Source organism: Xenopus laevis, chromosome 5S (assembly GCF_017654675.1).
Source record: "Xenopus laevis strain J_2021 chromosome 5S, Xenopus_laevis_v10.1, whole genome shotgun sequence".
NCBI lineage: Eukaryota > Metazoa > Chordata > Amphibia > Anura > Pipidae > Xenopus > Xenopus laevis.
The window spans coordinates 96,105,521-96,122,382 of NC_054380.1; positions in this window are offsets into that span (position 1 = coordinate 96,105,521).

Genomic DNA, 16,862 nt, shown 5'->3' on the forward strand with positions numbered 1-16,862 from the left:
TACCCCTGTCAAGCTGTACCCTATAATAAGTATTGTTATACTATAAGATACACATACAGATGAAGCACACTTTTGCATTCTTATTTTAAATTATAAAGACAAAATTGTACAGACAGAGGCAATATAGAAGTTGCTATTCTCATGGCTTAACATGAAAGACTGCAGGGAGTTATTGGAGAGAAAAACTTGATGTTTCAGAGGGTGTCAAATCACCTACAAATCGTTGCTGCAGTTTAGGCATGCCCTCCTCTAATCATATTAATGTGTACTACTAGCACTACTGATCAGGCCCAGATTTTCTGGAATGGCCACCAAGGCCCGTGCCTAGGGATTTTAGGGGGGCAGCATGAAGCCCAACCACACCCTCATTGGTTCAGAAGCTCTGGGGCTCATCATGAGATACAATAGTTTTTTAAATTTCCCATGCACCAATCCCCAGTGCCCCCGACTTGATGATGACAATTTGTGCATGTGGACAAATGAAGGGGAGGGGACAATGGTGATGAGCAGCATCAGGCCTAGGGGTGCCCGCTATGTAAATCCGGTCCTGACATGCATGCTAATGCATCCCTACATGAAGAAGTTGTGTATTTTGCTAAAGCAGATTAGGAAGTAGAACTATTCCCTATAATGCTTGTTCCCAGAGGGGCTTGGTTTGATGGTCAATTAGTTTGAAATATGGTGAGATACTGTACCTTTTTACTTATTGTGACTGCTATTTCTTTAGCTACATTTTATTGTAATTCTGGGCATATGATTCTTGATATCTTTTAGAGTTTTTGAACTGTGTACTTTTTAAGCTTTGGGAAGCCCCTCTCTACATTGCATTGTTTCTTGTTTGTTGCTGAGAAAAACTCTACAGAGCAGAGTACAGTTAAAATTCAAGAAGAGAGTATAAAAAACAACATAATATTACATGGCCAATGATTTATCTTCTCATGCTGGAGAGAAATATTTTGATAGTGATACAATTTGCATTCAATAGCATACAGAGAATATGTATGCAATTTATATTTCACATTGTAGTTGTTGTATTGTAGTCTTCTTCTATTAACTTAAAAATTTGTTACATTGAGTAATAAAGGCTGCAGTGTTGGAGTAGGTGTTTGAAATCGTTCTGTTACTACTTTACTGACATTTCCAAGCATACTAAAGAATCATACTGCATTTCTAATAGCCGTTTTGCTCCTTTTTGCAAGATGCATGTATATTTCAATTTAGTTTGAAGAGATATTAGCAGCTCAACTTGATGTTTTTCTCCCTTGAAAATGTACAGTAAGATAAAATCTGTTCTCAAAGTCCAATTTTGTCTGCTTGTCGTACAGCCTTTCAGCCTAGCACACGCAAGGGACCTGAAGGAGAATCGATAACATTAAAGCTTTGTTTCAAATGTAAATTCTACAGCAACTGGAAACACTTTATTTCAAAGGTTCTTTTTGTTTAAGTGTTGTATTTGATTATGTTACTAGAATTAGAAACAGATAAACTATGGGGAGGCCCATTTGTCAAAGGTCGAATTTTGAATTCATGAGAATGTTTTTTAATTTTGAATATACTCACAAGCCGACTGGGAGGTTATTTAAGACAATATTAGAATGTCTAATCTTCGATAAAATTGTTCTGACCCTAAAATTCAAATCATATTAGATTCATACTTGATTTGTACAAAAAAAACTTGAATGTCAGGAAGGCTATTAACATCTCCAAATGGCTCAATGGACCTCTGCCATTGACTTGTACATGAACTCGGCAGGTTTTAGGTGCTGAATCTTCAAGTTAGGATTGTTTCCATGGTCGAGGTGTGATAAATCTCACATTCGAATTTACATTTAGATAGGGGGATTAGAATTTGAATGTGTGAATTATGAAAATGGAAAATTCGAATTTACTATTCGACCCTGGATGAATCTGCCCCTTAGTGTAATAAAAAATATATACACAGTATTCCAGACACTAAAAGGACTACAGGTATCTTGTACATGTACCTTTGAAGAATACAAGGACACAAAGTTAAAGTGCTTTTAAAAATCAACATATCAATACAAATATCCAGACAAACTGAATCAACCATGGAAAATAATCTATTATGTACACCAATAGCCAATATTCCGGTACATTGTTTAACTGTAGCATAATTTTGGCCATATACAATGTGGTATCCATTATAGGAATGAACCAGATTCTGGTAGATTTTATTTACTGGCAATAAACCTATCAATGACTTTACTTTCACCCAAATGATATTAAAGGGGTCCTTTATTCTCTTCCTAGCAGAAGTGCAAGAGCACTAAGAGGAGTAAGTGCATGCTTCTTAGTGCTAATCCACTGAGCACTCCTGCCCAGACCAATGGCTGCCCTGTGCACCTTGAATCCGATAAAAAAATCCAGCGCCAGATGCACAGTGCAGAGTCAGGGTTCAGGCCAATCCTGTCCTTATCACTTTCTATAGAATACTTGTAATTAAGCAGGTTAACAAATGATAAATTGGATTGTTTTTATCCCACAATGAATAACATATTGCAAGTATGTACATAGAGATATACTAACTGTATAAATTGACATGTTTTTAAAAATGTGCTAATTACATTTGTTTTTGCTTTATATTTTACTTAAAGTGTATAAAATCTTTTTGCTATCTGCAGTCGGCTCATTGTATCCTTTTTCCCTGGGCTGTGAATGAAGGAGAACAGTTACTGCCCTACTTAACAGTTATTCATAGGAATGTTAAAGGATTAAAATTCATAACTGATGTCTTGTGACGCTTGGAGACAGCAAAACCCAAAATAACCCTGATATTCTGTCAGCTTGTATTACACAGTTAAACTTAACAAATAAAAAAAAGCATTTATTATATGTGCAATCTTACAAACATAAAACATTTCTAAAAAGAAAAAGAACTGCAGAGTTATGATCATGGGTGAAATTTCAGATGCTTTGTGTGCAGCATAGTCCCTTAATTATTCTAAATCTTTATTTCTCAGTATGTCCTTAGATGAATGTCTCTATGTATAGATATTAGAGCAACATCTGATGGTGCACAATCTTCAGTCCATTTTAACAGTACAGGTGTGGGATCTATTATCCTAAATGCTTGGGACTGGGGTTTTTCTGAAATTTGTATCACAATACCTTTAAAAACATTTAAGAATTTAATAAACCCAATTTGATTATTTTGCCAACAATATAGAATTATGCAGCTTAGTTATCATCCAGTACAATGGCAAACAATGCGGATTACATATATGATAGCGTTCCGCTATTAAAGGGATTCTGTCATCATTTTTATGGTGTAGGTTTATTTCTAAATTACAATTTTTACATTACAAACAATGCATAATAAAATGTTATTCCTAAACCAACAAGTGCATTTTTAGCTGTAATATTAAGCTGGCCATAGACGCAAAGATCTGATCTTACGAATTGAGGATTCGTATGGTTTTCGGACCGTGTGTGGAGAGTCCCGACATTTTTCGTCCGGCGGAGATTGGTCGTTTGGACGATCGGACAGGTTAAAAGATTTCTGTCGGCTGCGGGTAATATCTCTGCATGTATTGCCGATCGTATGATTTTCAGTGGGAGACTGTCACTAGCTTTGGTCAGACATAACTTTCTTACGATTGCTGTCAGGGGCAGAACATCGGCTGATCTGTTCTTTTGTACTTTATTTGATCGGAATGGTTAGTGGCAGGTCGGGAGATGGGGAAGTCCGATTGTACGTTGATTCGTACGGCGTACGATCAGATCTTTGCATCTGTGGCCAGCTTAAGTGTGTAGGCAGCCATCTCAGGTCATTGTGTCTGATTTTGTTCTTTCAGAAAGTGCCAGCACTTGATAAAATAACTGCTTACAGATAAGCTATTGTTCCTCCAACTCAAGGTAACTAAAGGAGTCGCAGTGGGAATTTTACTATTGAGAGCTTGTCTCATTTCTACGAGGGGGTTGTTATTGTCAGGAAGCTGTTATCTTGTTACCTTCCCATTGTGTTGGTAATATCACTCCAACTCACAGTGCAACAGTAAAGAGTGAATGAAGTTTATCAGAGCACATAAGTCACATGACTGAGAGCGCCTGGGAAAGTAACAACATGTCTAGCCCCATGTCAGATTTCAGAATTAAATATAAAAAAAAAAAATCTGTTTGCTCTTTTGAAAAGTGGATTTCTGGTGGAGCAGCACTATTAACTGATGCATTTAGAAAAAAAAACATGTTTTCCCGTTACAGAATCCCTTTAAGATTCTTAAGAGCCTTTGGTTCAACAGACTCACAGGTAACCAGCAAAAGACTGAAGTAACATTGTTTTAATGAAACACTGAGTACCAGTCATGGCTACTAATTATTAATATTCTTATCCACTAAAGAAGCCTAGTGCTGTATCCCTATAAAACACCTAAGTTCTTCAGTGTCAGGAGTGCTCCGCAGCGCTCCTGCCCCTGTCCGCTGAAAATCCAAGATGGCGGCACCCATAGTCGCCACATGGGTTCGGACAGCAGAGCGTTGATGTCAGTTCACAAGCGTGACATCTCAACTCTGTGTTTTGGTGCTAAATTCAAAATAAAGGGACGCCCAAGACGCCGGTTCAATGCCCAATTGTATTTTTTTATTGTATATTTATTGTATTCCTGGACTTTTGACCCTGCCTGAACCTTGACTTTGCTAATTATCTGTCTGCATATTGAACTACTTCCTGGATTTGATCACACTTATTCCTGATCCATCTGTTGCCGCAAACTTGGACTTTTACCTGAAGCTTCGGTCTGGACTTTCCCCCTGACATTCAGATACTCGCTGCACAATCCCAGGCATCCAACAAAAAATTAACATTCAAAGTCACAATAACTCAGGGATGTTTTTTTTACACAGTACCGTATCCTCCCGATACTGGAACAAATATTAACTGAACCTATAGCACACAATAATGACTTCTTTAATATTATGTAAGATTGCAGTTCTCAATGGCAGATACAACACATCTTTTCAATGATGCTTGGAAAATATGACCTAAGATAATATAAATGTAGCATTGATTCTGAAAATATTATTCAGTCCAGTCAATAGTATTATATACAGTATATCTATATCTATCTATATATATATATATATATATATATATATATATATATATATATATATATATATATATATATATATATATATATATATATATAAAATATGTGTATGCATGTAAAAAATATTACTTTACTATTTAAATCTCATAGGAAATATGCAATTTGGTTCAATGGCTTTCAGTGCGGTATGAAACTCAACAAGATAAAGCTAGCAAACTGTACTGCTGCTGATCAAGGTTATTTTTAGAGAATCTTTGTAAAAACGCCTCGTGCATTTCATTGTGAATGAATCAGTGATACTGCTGCCATGGAAACAGGTCATGCCTGTGATTGGTCAAGCAGTATCTAAGCACTTGAATTTGAAGAACTTCTCTCTGAACTGCAAGAGATGTTAATATTTAATGCAGTGCAGAGACGTGTTGAAACCTAGCAACACTATGGCAGTGATTATGTAATTTTCTTTATTAACAGACTAAACAGATTTAGGTCACTCCAATTATTTTGCTTCCAATAGCCCATATACCATGTTGCTCTTGTTATTAGATGAACATTATTGTAATTATTATTTGGAACATTAGGGGGTTATTTATCAAAGGTCGAATTTTAGAGTAATGTGAATTTTTTTAAAACTCTAATAAATAAGATTTTATTCACAATCCGAATGGCATGTTATTTGTGAAAAAAATTGAATGTCTGAAATCTGATCGAATAGTCCCAACATAAAAACTAGAATCAAATTTGAATCAAGTTTTCCCTCCGCAAAAAACAAACAACTTTTGCACGTCAAATTGTTTTTGACACGCAACATTTTTTTTCTCCCATTGGAGTCTATGGGGTGCCATTTTTGTAGTGAAATTTGGCTCATCACTACTTTTAACATTTTCAAATAGTTCTTATAACATGTTTAATTTCTCGTTGTAATTGTGTATGAAAATATTTATGGAATACCCTTACCGATTGCTTATATACTTTGTATGTTTTGTATTTCTTCTTAAAGGATACTGCCCCTTTAAGAACTCTCCTCTTCTTTTTTAATTTATTTCTAATTGTTTTCTGATTGGCTATTTGCTGTATAAAAGCTCATTTCCTGTGGGTGAGACCTTAGACCATGATTAAATACCTTGCTGGCACGAAATGCAAAGGGCCAATGGAGATACATTTATACTTTTAATTATGACTAATTTAGACTTGACATTTTTAACTTATATTATTGGCCCTGTGGATTCCTGGGGTTCTGGGGCTGGTTCCAGGGTCGAGGTGTGATAAAAATCACATTCAGATTTAAGTTGGTGGTTTTAAATTTCGAAAAAATTCAAAAAATTCAAATTGACTATTCGAACCTTAGTAAATCTGCCCGTAGATTTATGATATATGAAAAATATGATGATGCCAGTGATAGGAGGAGTTCAGGGAAGTGTTTGCCTATCTAAAGCTACCTAATGCTATCCTGTGGCTTCCCTATTTACAACTTTAAAATTTTGTAGTGATATTTTATGGCAGGTCCTGACAATTATTTTTTTATAATACACAAGAGGCATGAATATCCTGTAAATTATATAATTATAAATTCTTTTATATGGATCATCTCAGTGACTTATGATATCCTTATATTTAACTACAGGGGGTACTTTATTTTCTATATTAAGCTGTAGACAATAGTTTTCTAATAGGGGAATGTAATGTTTCGTTAGCAATAAAGATTTTTGTTGTACTGTCTCTTTAAAAAAAACTTCAACCTCCTACTTCGCCACCTAAAACCTACCGAGCATCAATGTTAGCCTATGGGGAAAGGCTTTCTAGCCAATTTCTGATCGATGGAATTTCGTTTGATCGATGGATTAAAATCCTTCGATTCGAAGGATTTAATCATTTGATCGAACAATTATTCCTTCGATCGTTCGATCTAACAAATATCGCTAAATCCTTCAAAGTCGAAGGATTTAACTTTGATAGTCGAATAGTTCGACCAATAGTAAATGTGCCCCACAGTATATGTAATAACATTTTGCAACTGCAAAGCATTTTTTGCAACAAAACATTTAACAAAATTCCACAGCAGGTGTTAACGCTAACTTTTGCTTAGCGATAATAAGCAATGTAATATTCAACAGCAAATGATTTGACATTGCTAGCAGTGCTAAAAATTCACAAAAATGCAATTTTTTAATTACATTTCCCCTTAAGTTAGCTTGCAGTCGCTTTTTAATCATATAATGCCATGGTTCTAAAGTGGTGTTGATATCTGGGCCAGGACCACATTTGTCATGGACAAGGGCACTAAATTCATGCTTTAAAGATTCTCTTTCACCCCTGCCCACTTCCCACAGTTCACAACAGAGCCCTGTGCTTACCAGCTGCCCTATGGCAGAAGATAAGGACAGGATCACCTTGTATCCGCAGGCACTCTGCACCTAGTGCCGTGATTTCCAATTTGGTGCAAAGTGCAGCCATTCCCTGGCTGCAAGTGATTTTTAAATTAGCACTAAAGGGTGCTTTTGAGCCCCATGGAGCTCTTACATTTGCACCAGGAACAAATTAATTGACCCTTTCTGTCTTTAAAGGTCTGCAGAAAGGCTGGTATTTGCAGTCTTACAGGTTAATATAAAAAAATTCAAACATACAAGCGTTTTCTGCAATCACCCATTGTCAATATATTGAGGGTACTAAAACAAGTGTAAACAAATAAAAACATCTCTGTCCCTTTAAATTCTATGGTCCCTGTCACTTGGAGTACTACTTTCACACTACTAATTATACAAATACTTTTACTATAAATACTATAAATTTAGCAAATACTGCTCTTGTTAAGCTTGCCTTTCTAACGTACAATTCCTATAGATGTGTAAGAGCAAAAGCTATCGGCCTACTGCCTTTATCTCATTCCCAAGCTCACGGGTCCCTGACTTCTTAGAGGTTGCTGGTCTCCTTAGGGTCCAAAGCTTGATACTGGGACCTTATGCTCCAGGCTCCCATCACATCAACCCCTACTACTAGGTGGACACCAAAGAGGATGTCATGTACTGGCTCTGATTATATTAAACTAGGCACCTAGGGGTATTTTTATCATAGAGTGAAGTTAGAGATCTCCACAGTCCTCTAGAGTGAAATTCCGCCACACTCTTTCCATTTTTATGGGATTTTGAAAGGTGTATTTATCAAAGGATGAACTTTCACTTTCACCCATTGATAAATACTCTTTTAAAAATGCCATAGAATTGAATGGAGAGTGGTGAAATTTCACTCTAGAGGACTGTGGTGATCTCTAACTTCACTCTTTGATAAATATACCCCCTAGTCTCTAGGCTAATTGGAGAAACCTTCCTCCCAGAGGACATTGGTGGAACAGAGGTGAAACTTCCTGGGTAGTACAGGGAATTCACCTTCTGGTTACCCTAAATTGTTTTTGGTGGGATCTACATAACCTTTTAATTTCAGTTTCAATTTTTATTGAACTTTTCAAGTGGTGCCTAGTCTAAACCTGTGCCAAATCCTATAGCAAAACATATTCACTCCTTGTGCTTCAGAAAACAACATTGGGTTACAAGCTCTGTGTGACATACATTTAAGTTATACAGTATAGGATCAGTCAAATTAGTATTTTTTTTTTGTTAGGAGGAAGGACATTTGAATAAAAAGAATACAAGATGGAAAACTAAAAATTAGCAATATGTGCCAGTTCAACTTGTTCAGGCTTTCGTAAAAATTAAACTAAAAGATGCTAGTAACCAATGATTTCCCCCCAGCTGTAGTTTTAGACAAATGCAGGAACCATTGTTTAATACCCTTGAGCAATAATAAAAGCCTTCCTGACTTTACCCACTGTGCAGTTGCCAAGCAGCACCGTGTTCTACTGCAAATGTTGAAAGTGGGATGGACAGAAGGGATCCAGAAAGGACTTCAATTGCTAAAATCTGGCTTGCTGAGACATACTTTCCTTTTCTGACAGCGTGAAAGCTTTTATATCATACAATAAGCACGATCTGTAACCTATTGAATGCAGCAAATAAAAAGGTTTTTCCATTTCTATTTTCAAAATAAATACAGCTTTGGAATACAGTACATCATGTTCCAGATCTGAGGCAGCTCATTATATTCATATTTGAAAGCAACTGGTTTTAATTTGCCAAAGTTAGCAATATTGTACTATTAGTGCCCATGCTGTTGAAGAGTCCACATGAACCCTTTCCATGCACATATAATGGGCCCAGCAAATTAACTCTAAATTTAGAATGGGAGCCTACCGCAAACAAAAAAAACACGCAATAAAAAAAAGCAAGGGGTTCTGAAGACAAGAGACAGCCTCAAGACAATGGAACTCACCATAGCAGGGTCTACCATTAAAACATACTTTATTATGAATTTATTTTTCCATATACACAGACACGCAAACTTTTCTGAGATTCTCATTTATGTTTTCTTGACAACCATTCAAACCAATGTGCACAACAAAAATAATGGACATGAAAAATGCTATTATTGGAGACCTACAGCAATCTTGTTCAACATGAAAAGCAGAACTCATGTCCCCTGGGTCTTTGGTCAAGTATATATCAGAAGCTGAAAGCAAAGATTTCTTTTCTTACTGGTACATCTCATTTCTGCCAGGGACAAGATGTCAGGGGGCACACTGTTGTATAGCTAAAAATACAAGGTAGAGAGACCTAGACAAAAGCCTTGTTTATTTAACCCTATTTCCAGCCCTTGATATAGTTAAATCTATATATAATTCACATCATTGTCTCTGGGTACAATGAGACACCAGTACTGCGAGGAGCTGGAAAAATCTCAAACCAAAGCAAAACAAGGGAACCAAATGTAGTCAAAAAGTTCAATTATTGACTCAAGCTTCCCTCCATAAGAAAAAGGGAGGTTTTGGCGCCAAATGTAATGACGCATGTGCATGCTGACGTCTGTGCGATTTTCGAATGTTTTTTTTGGCTACTTCGACCATTGAATTGGCTACTTCGACTACGACCTTCGACTTCGAACGATTCGAACTAAAAATCGTTCGACTATTCGACCATTCGATAATCGAAGTACTGTCTCTTTAAAAAAAAATTTCGACCCCCTAGTTCGCCACCTAAAACCTACCGAGGCCAATGTTAGCCTATGGGGAAGGTCCCCATAGGCTTTCCAAGTTTTTTATGATCGAAGGATAATCTTTCGATCCATGGATTAAAATCCTTCGAATCGTTCGATTCCAAATTGCGCAACTTCGACTTTGATATTCGAAGTCGAAGGATTTTAATTCGCCAGTTGAATATCGACGGTTAATTAACCCTCAATATTCGACCCTTGATACATCTGCCCCCTAATGTAACACAGTTAAAAATGAAATAGCTAAGGCTTCAAGGGGTAAAACTTGTTTCTTCCAGCACTGAATGTGGTTAACACATCAGAGGATGGCTATGTGATCAGCACATTAAATATATAACAGCTGATGACACATTATCAATGTAGCATGTCGGGGCTGGAGCAAACCTCACACTGTTACTGCAAATGCATCTAGGTGAATGTACTTAGCAATTCTCTGAAGATCAGAAAGAATGCCAGTGATGAGAGGAATTCTGTCCTCATGAAATCATAAAGGATTAATGTTTATATCTAATTAAATGTATTCTTGAAAATAACAACAGCATATTTTCTGTTTATCATGTTTACATTTATTTGATTCTTATTTTTTTACAGATGAGTCTCTACACGACACTAGGTGCTAGTCAGACTGTATGAGGGTTCAGTGTTAGCAATGATATTCCTGAAGGTCTTCACACCTGTTTAAGGAACGGTAACACCAAAATATTGAAGTGCTTTAAACGGATGACAATATAATATACTGTTGCCCTGCAATGGTAAAACTGGAATGTTTGCTTTAGAAACACAATTATTGTTATACAGTATAAACAAGCTGCTGTGTAGCCATGGGGCAGCCATTCAAGCACAGGATATACAGTAGATAACAGATAAGTACTAAAGAATCCCATTGTATACTACAGAGCTTATCTGTTATGTGCTGTGTATCCTGTTTCTTTTCTCGTTTTTCCCCTATAGCTACAGAGCAGCTTGTTCGTATAAACTTAGTAGTCTTTCCGAAGCAAACACACCAGTGCAGTGTAACACTATATTATATTTACATTACTTTAGATCACTTTCATTTTTTTGTTACAATTCCTTTAAATAAACTGACAAGACAACAGGACTGCAGCCTTCATATTTGTTTCTTTGCACATACTGATATAGCATGGTGTATCCACTAGTTAAATGAATGAATAGCAATATGTTTTTAACTGCATATCCACTAAGCAAGATATGCCCAATCAAGACTAATCAAGACACCCATCATAATGCCTTTTAAAAAAATAGATACCAATTATCACACTAATTTCAGGACATTACCCCAAGCCGTTTCACTTTATGGGTCCCCTTTAGAAAGAAGAATCTCAGAAAATGTTAAAACCTCTGTGCTTAAAATATATATACTGATAGTTGGTACTGTTATTATACTTGTCCAAGAAGTCACCCAGGTCACTCTTAAAGGCATTAACATAATCTACCATCACCCAGCTTCTAATGCTAACACAAATATGGCAGCGCTAATTGAGGAACATGGGGGTGGGAAATGTAATGTAAAAGCATCTACCAAATAATCAAGTTCAACCTTTTAAATTTATATATATCCTGCTTAAAGGAGAAGTAAACCCTTGCTACTAAAATCCCCTACTCCCCTACCCTACATAGACCCCCCTCCCTGCTCCCCCCCCCCAGCCTAGGTGCTACCTTTGCTAAATGCCTCTAACTCTTTACTTAACCCTTGGTGCAGATTCATGGAATCGGAGTTCACGGCAGCAATCTTCGGTAATTTTCGGGAAGTAAGTGCCATATCAGCGCATGAGCAGTTGGAGCGACAACTGCGCATGCACAGAAAGTCAGGGTAATTGCCAAAGCGTTGGAAGAAGACCCAAACATTACTGAAGCGGCTGAAGATGTCGCCCGTGTGAACTCCGTTGAACAGAATCTGCACCGAGTGGTAAGTATAGAGTTAGGGGCATTTATGAGGTGTAGCAGCTAGGCTGGGTGGAGCAGGGAGGGGGTCTATGTAGGGTAGGGGATTTTAGTAGCAAGGGTTTGTTTCTCCTTTAACTGCTAGTTGATCCGGAGAAAGGCAAAAAGCCTCTCTCTTACCTCAGAGGGGGAAAAATTCCTTCCTCACTCCAAGATGGCAATCGGACCAGTCCCTGTACTACAAGCTATTGTTCATAATCCTGTATTCTATCACTTGCTTAAAAGCATTCCAACCCCTTCTTAAAGCTATCTAATGTATCAGCCTGTACAACTGATTCAGGGAGAGAATTCCACATCTTCATAGCTCTCACTGTAAAAAAGCCCTTCCGAATATTTAGGCGGAACCTTTTTTCTTCTAATCAGAATTGGTGGCCATGTGTCAGCTAGAAAGACCTACTGGTAAATAAAGCATTAGAGAGATTATTATATGATCCCTTTATATATTTATACATATTTATACATAGTTATCAGCAACCCCAACTTGGTCTTTCCTCATAGCTAAGATTTTCAATACCTTTTACCAGCTTAGTTGCCCTTCTCTGTACCCTCTCTAATTCAACAATGTCCTTCTTGAGCACTGGAGACCAAAACTGTACGGCATATTCTAGATGGGGCCTTACCAGTGCTGTGTACAGTGGAAGAATAACCTTGTCCCGTGAATCTATGCCCATTTTAATACAGCTCAAGCTCTTGATGTTGCTAATATTTATATATATATATATATATATATATATATATATAAATATATATAGTCAAATACAAGAGTCCTCTGCACTCAACCCATTATCAATATATTTAAGACAGCGACATTTTGTGCATACTGCTACTAAAAAATGCCTTACCCTTTAAACAAAACAGGGATTGTTTGTCCATATATTGCAATATATTTAAGCTGGCCAACTACGTCAAAGTCATCCCATATCTGGCCAGTCCTATGCTCAATTTTATCTGATTCATTAAGAATTCTATTGCTTCATTATACATTTTACAAAGGGACTAGGTATTACCTGCAACTTAACTTGCTGCTTTCAAAGTAAACCTCCATACTTGGCTGCCCTTTTATTAGACACCAGTGGGATCACCTGACTATAGCTGGGAAGGGTGGGAGCTACAACATAGAGCTGGTCACTGCTCCTGTATAAACTATAACAAACAAGGGAAAGTTGTGCTCACCACTATTTTTTAAAACCATTAGGCGGGGGTGCAATGAGGCTGTGACCACAAAATACATATAGTCAAATACAAGAGTCCTCTGCACTCAACCCATTATCAATATATTTAAGACAGCGACATTTTGTGCATACTGCTACTAAAAAATGCCTTACCCTTTAAACAAAACAGGGATTGTTTGTCCATATATTGCAATATATTTAAGCTGGCCAACTACGTCAAAGTCATCCCATATCTGGCCAGTCCTATGCTCAATTTTATCTGATTCATTAAGAATTCTATTGCTTCATTATACATTTTACAAAGGGACTAGGTATTACCTGCAACTTAACTTGCTGCTTTCAAAGTAAACCTCCATACTTGGCTGCCCTTTTATTAGACACCAGTGGGATCACCTGACTATAGCTGGGAAGGGTGGGAGCTACAACATAGAGCTGGTCACTGCTCCTGTATAAACTATAACAAACAAGGGAAAGTTGTGCTCACCACTATTTTTTAAAACCATTAGGCGGGGGTGCAATGAGGCTGTGACCACAAAATACATATAGTCAAATACAAGAGTCCTCTGCACTCAACCCATTATCAATATATTTAAGACAGCGACATTTTGTGCATACTGCTACTAAAAAATGCCTTACCCTTTAAACAAAACAGGGATTGTTTGTCCATATATTGCAATATATTTAAGCTGGCCAACTACGTCAAAGTCATCCCATATCTGGCCAGTCCTATGCTCAATTTTATCTGATTCATTAAGAATTCTATTGCTTCATTATACATTTTACAAAGGGACTAGGTATTACCTGCAACTTAACTTGCTGCTTTCAAAGTAAACCTCCATACTTGGCTGCCCTTTTATTAGACACCAGTGGGATCACCTGACTATAGCTGGGAAGGGTGGGAGCTACAACATAGAGCTGGTCACTGCTCCTGTATAAACTATAACAAACAAGGGAAAGTTGTGCTCACCACTATTTTTTAAAACCATTAGGCGGGGGTGCAATGAGGCTGTGACCACAAAATACATATAGTCAAATACAAGAGTCCTCTGCACTCAACCCATTATCAATATATTTAAGACAGCGACATTTTGTGCATACTGCTACTAAAAAATGCCTTACCCTTTAAACAAAACAGGGATTGTTTGTCCATATATTGCAATATATTTAAGCTGGCCAACTACGTCAAAGTCATCCCATATCTGGCCAGTCCTATGCTCAATTTTATCTGATTCATTAAGAATTCTATTGCTTCATTATACATTTTACAAAGGGACTAGGTATTACCTGCAACTTAACTTGCTGCTTTCAAAGTAAACCTCCATACTTGGCTGCCCTTTTATTAGACACCAGTGGGATCACCTGACTATAGCTGGGAAGGGTGGGAGCTACAACATAGAGCTGGTCACTGCTCCTGTATAAACTATAACAAACAAGGGAAAGTTGTGCTCACCACTATTTTTTAAAACCATTAGGCGGGGGTGCAATGAGGCTGTGACCACAAAATACATATAGTCAAATACAAGAGTCCTCTGCACTCAACCCATTATCAATATATTTAAGACAGCGACATTTTGTGCATACTGCTACTAAAAAATGCCTTACCCTTTAAACAAAACAGGGATTGTTTGTCCATATATTGCAATATATTTAAGCTGGCCAACTACGTCAAAGTCATCCCATATCTGGCCAGTCCTATGCTCAATTTTATCTGATTCATTAAGAATTCTATTGCTTCATTATACATTTTACAAAGGGACTAGGTATTACCTGCAACTTAACTTGCTGCTTTCAAAGTAAACCTCCATACTTGGCTGCCCTTTTATTAGACACCAGTGGGATCACCTGACTATAGCTGGGAAGGGTGGGAGCTACAACATAGAGCTGGTCACTGCTCCTGTATAAACTATAACAAACAAGGGAAAGTTGTGCTCACCACTATTTTTTAAAACCATTAGGCGGGGGTGCAATGAGGCTGTGACCACAAAATACATATAGTCAAATACAAGAGTCCTCTGCACTCAACCCATTATCAATATATTTAAGACAGCGACATTTTGTGCATACTGCTACTAAAAATGCCTTACCCTTTAAACAAAACAGGGATTGTTTGTCCATATATTGCAATATATTTAAGCTGGCCAACTACGTCAAAGTCATCCCATATCTGGCCAGTCCTATGCTCAATTTTATCTGATTCATTAAGAATTCTATTGCTTCATTATACATTTTACAAAGGGACTAGGTATTACCTGCAACTTAACTTGCTGCTTTCAAAGTAAACCTCCATACTTGGCTGCCCTTTTATTAGACACCAGTGGGATCACCTGACTATAGCTGGGAAGGGTGGGAGCTACAACATAGAGCTGGTCACTGCTCCTGTATAAACTATAACAAACAAGGGAAAGTTGTGCTCACCACTATTTTTTAAAACCATTAGGCGGGGTGCAATGAGGCTGTGACCACAAAATACATATAGTCAAATACAAGAGTCCTCTGCACTCAACCCATTATCAATATATTTAAGACAGCGACATTTTGTGCATACTGCTACTGAAAAATGCCTTACCCTTTAAACAAAACAGGGATTGTTTGTCCATATATTGCAATATATTTAAGCTGGCCAACTACGTCAAAGTCATCCCATATCTGGCCAGTCCTATGCTCAATTTTATCTGATTCATTAAGAATTCTATTGCTTCATTATACATTTTACAAAGGGACTAGGTATTACCTGCAACTTAACTTGCTGCTTTCAAAGTAAACCTCCATACTTGGCTGCCCTTTTATTAGACACCAGTGGGATCACCTGACTATAGCTGGGAAGGGTGGGAGCTACAACATAGAGCTGGTCACTGCTCCTGTATAAACTATAACAAACAAGGGAAAGTTGTGCTCACCACTATTTTTTAAAACCATTAGGCGGGGGTGCAATGAGGCTGTGACCACAAAATACATATAGTCAAATACAAGAGTCCTCTGCACTCAACCCATTATCAATATATTTAAGACAGCGACATTTTGTGCATACTGCTACTAAAAAATGCCTTACCCTTTAAACAAAACAGGGATTGTTTGTCCATATATTGCAATATATTTAAGCTGGCCAACTACGTCAAAGTCATCCCATATCTGGCCAGTCCTATGCTCAATTTTATCTGATTCATTAAGAATTCTATTGCTTCATTATACATTTTACAAAGGGACTAGGTATTACCTGCAACTTAACTTGCTGCTTTCAAAGTAAACCTCCATACTTGGCTGCCCTTTTATTAGACACCAGTGGGATCACCTGACTATAGCTGGGAAGGGTGGGAGCTACAACATAGAGCTGGTCACTGCTCCTGTATAAACTATAACAAACAAGGGAAAGTTGTGCTCACCACTATTTTTTAAAACCATTAGGCGGGGGTGCAATGAGGCTGTGACCACAAAATACATATAGTCAAATACAAGAGTCCTCTGCACTCAACCCATTATCAATATATTTAAGACAGCGACATTTTGTGCATACTGCTACTAAAAAATGCCTTACCCTTTAAACAAAACAGGGATTGTTTGTCCATAT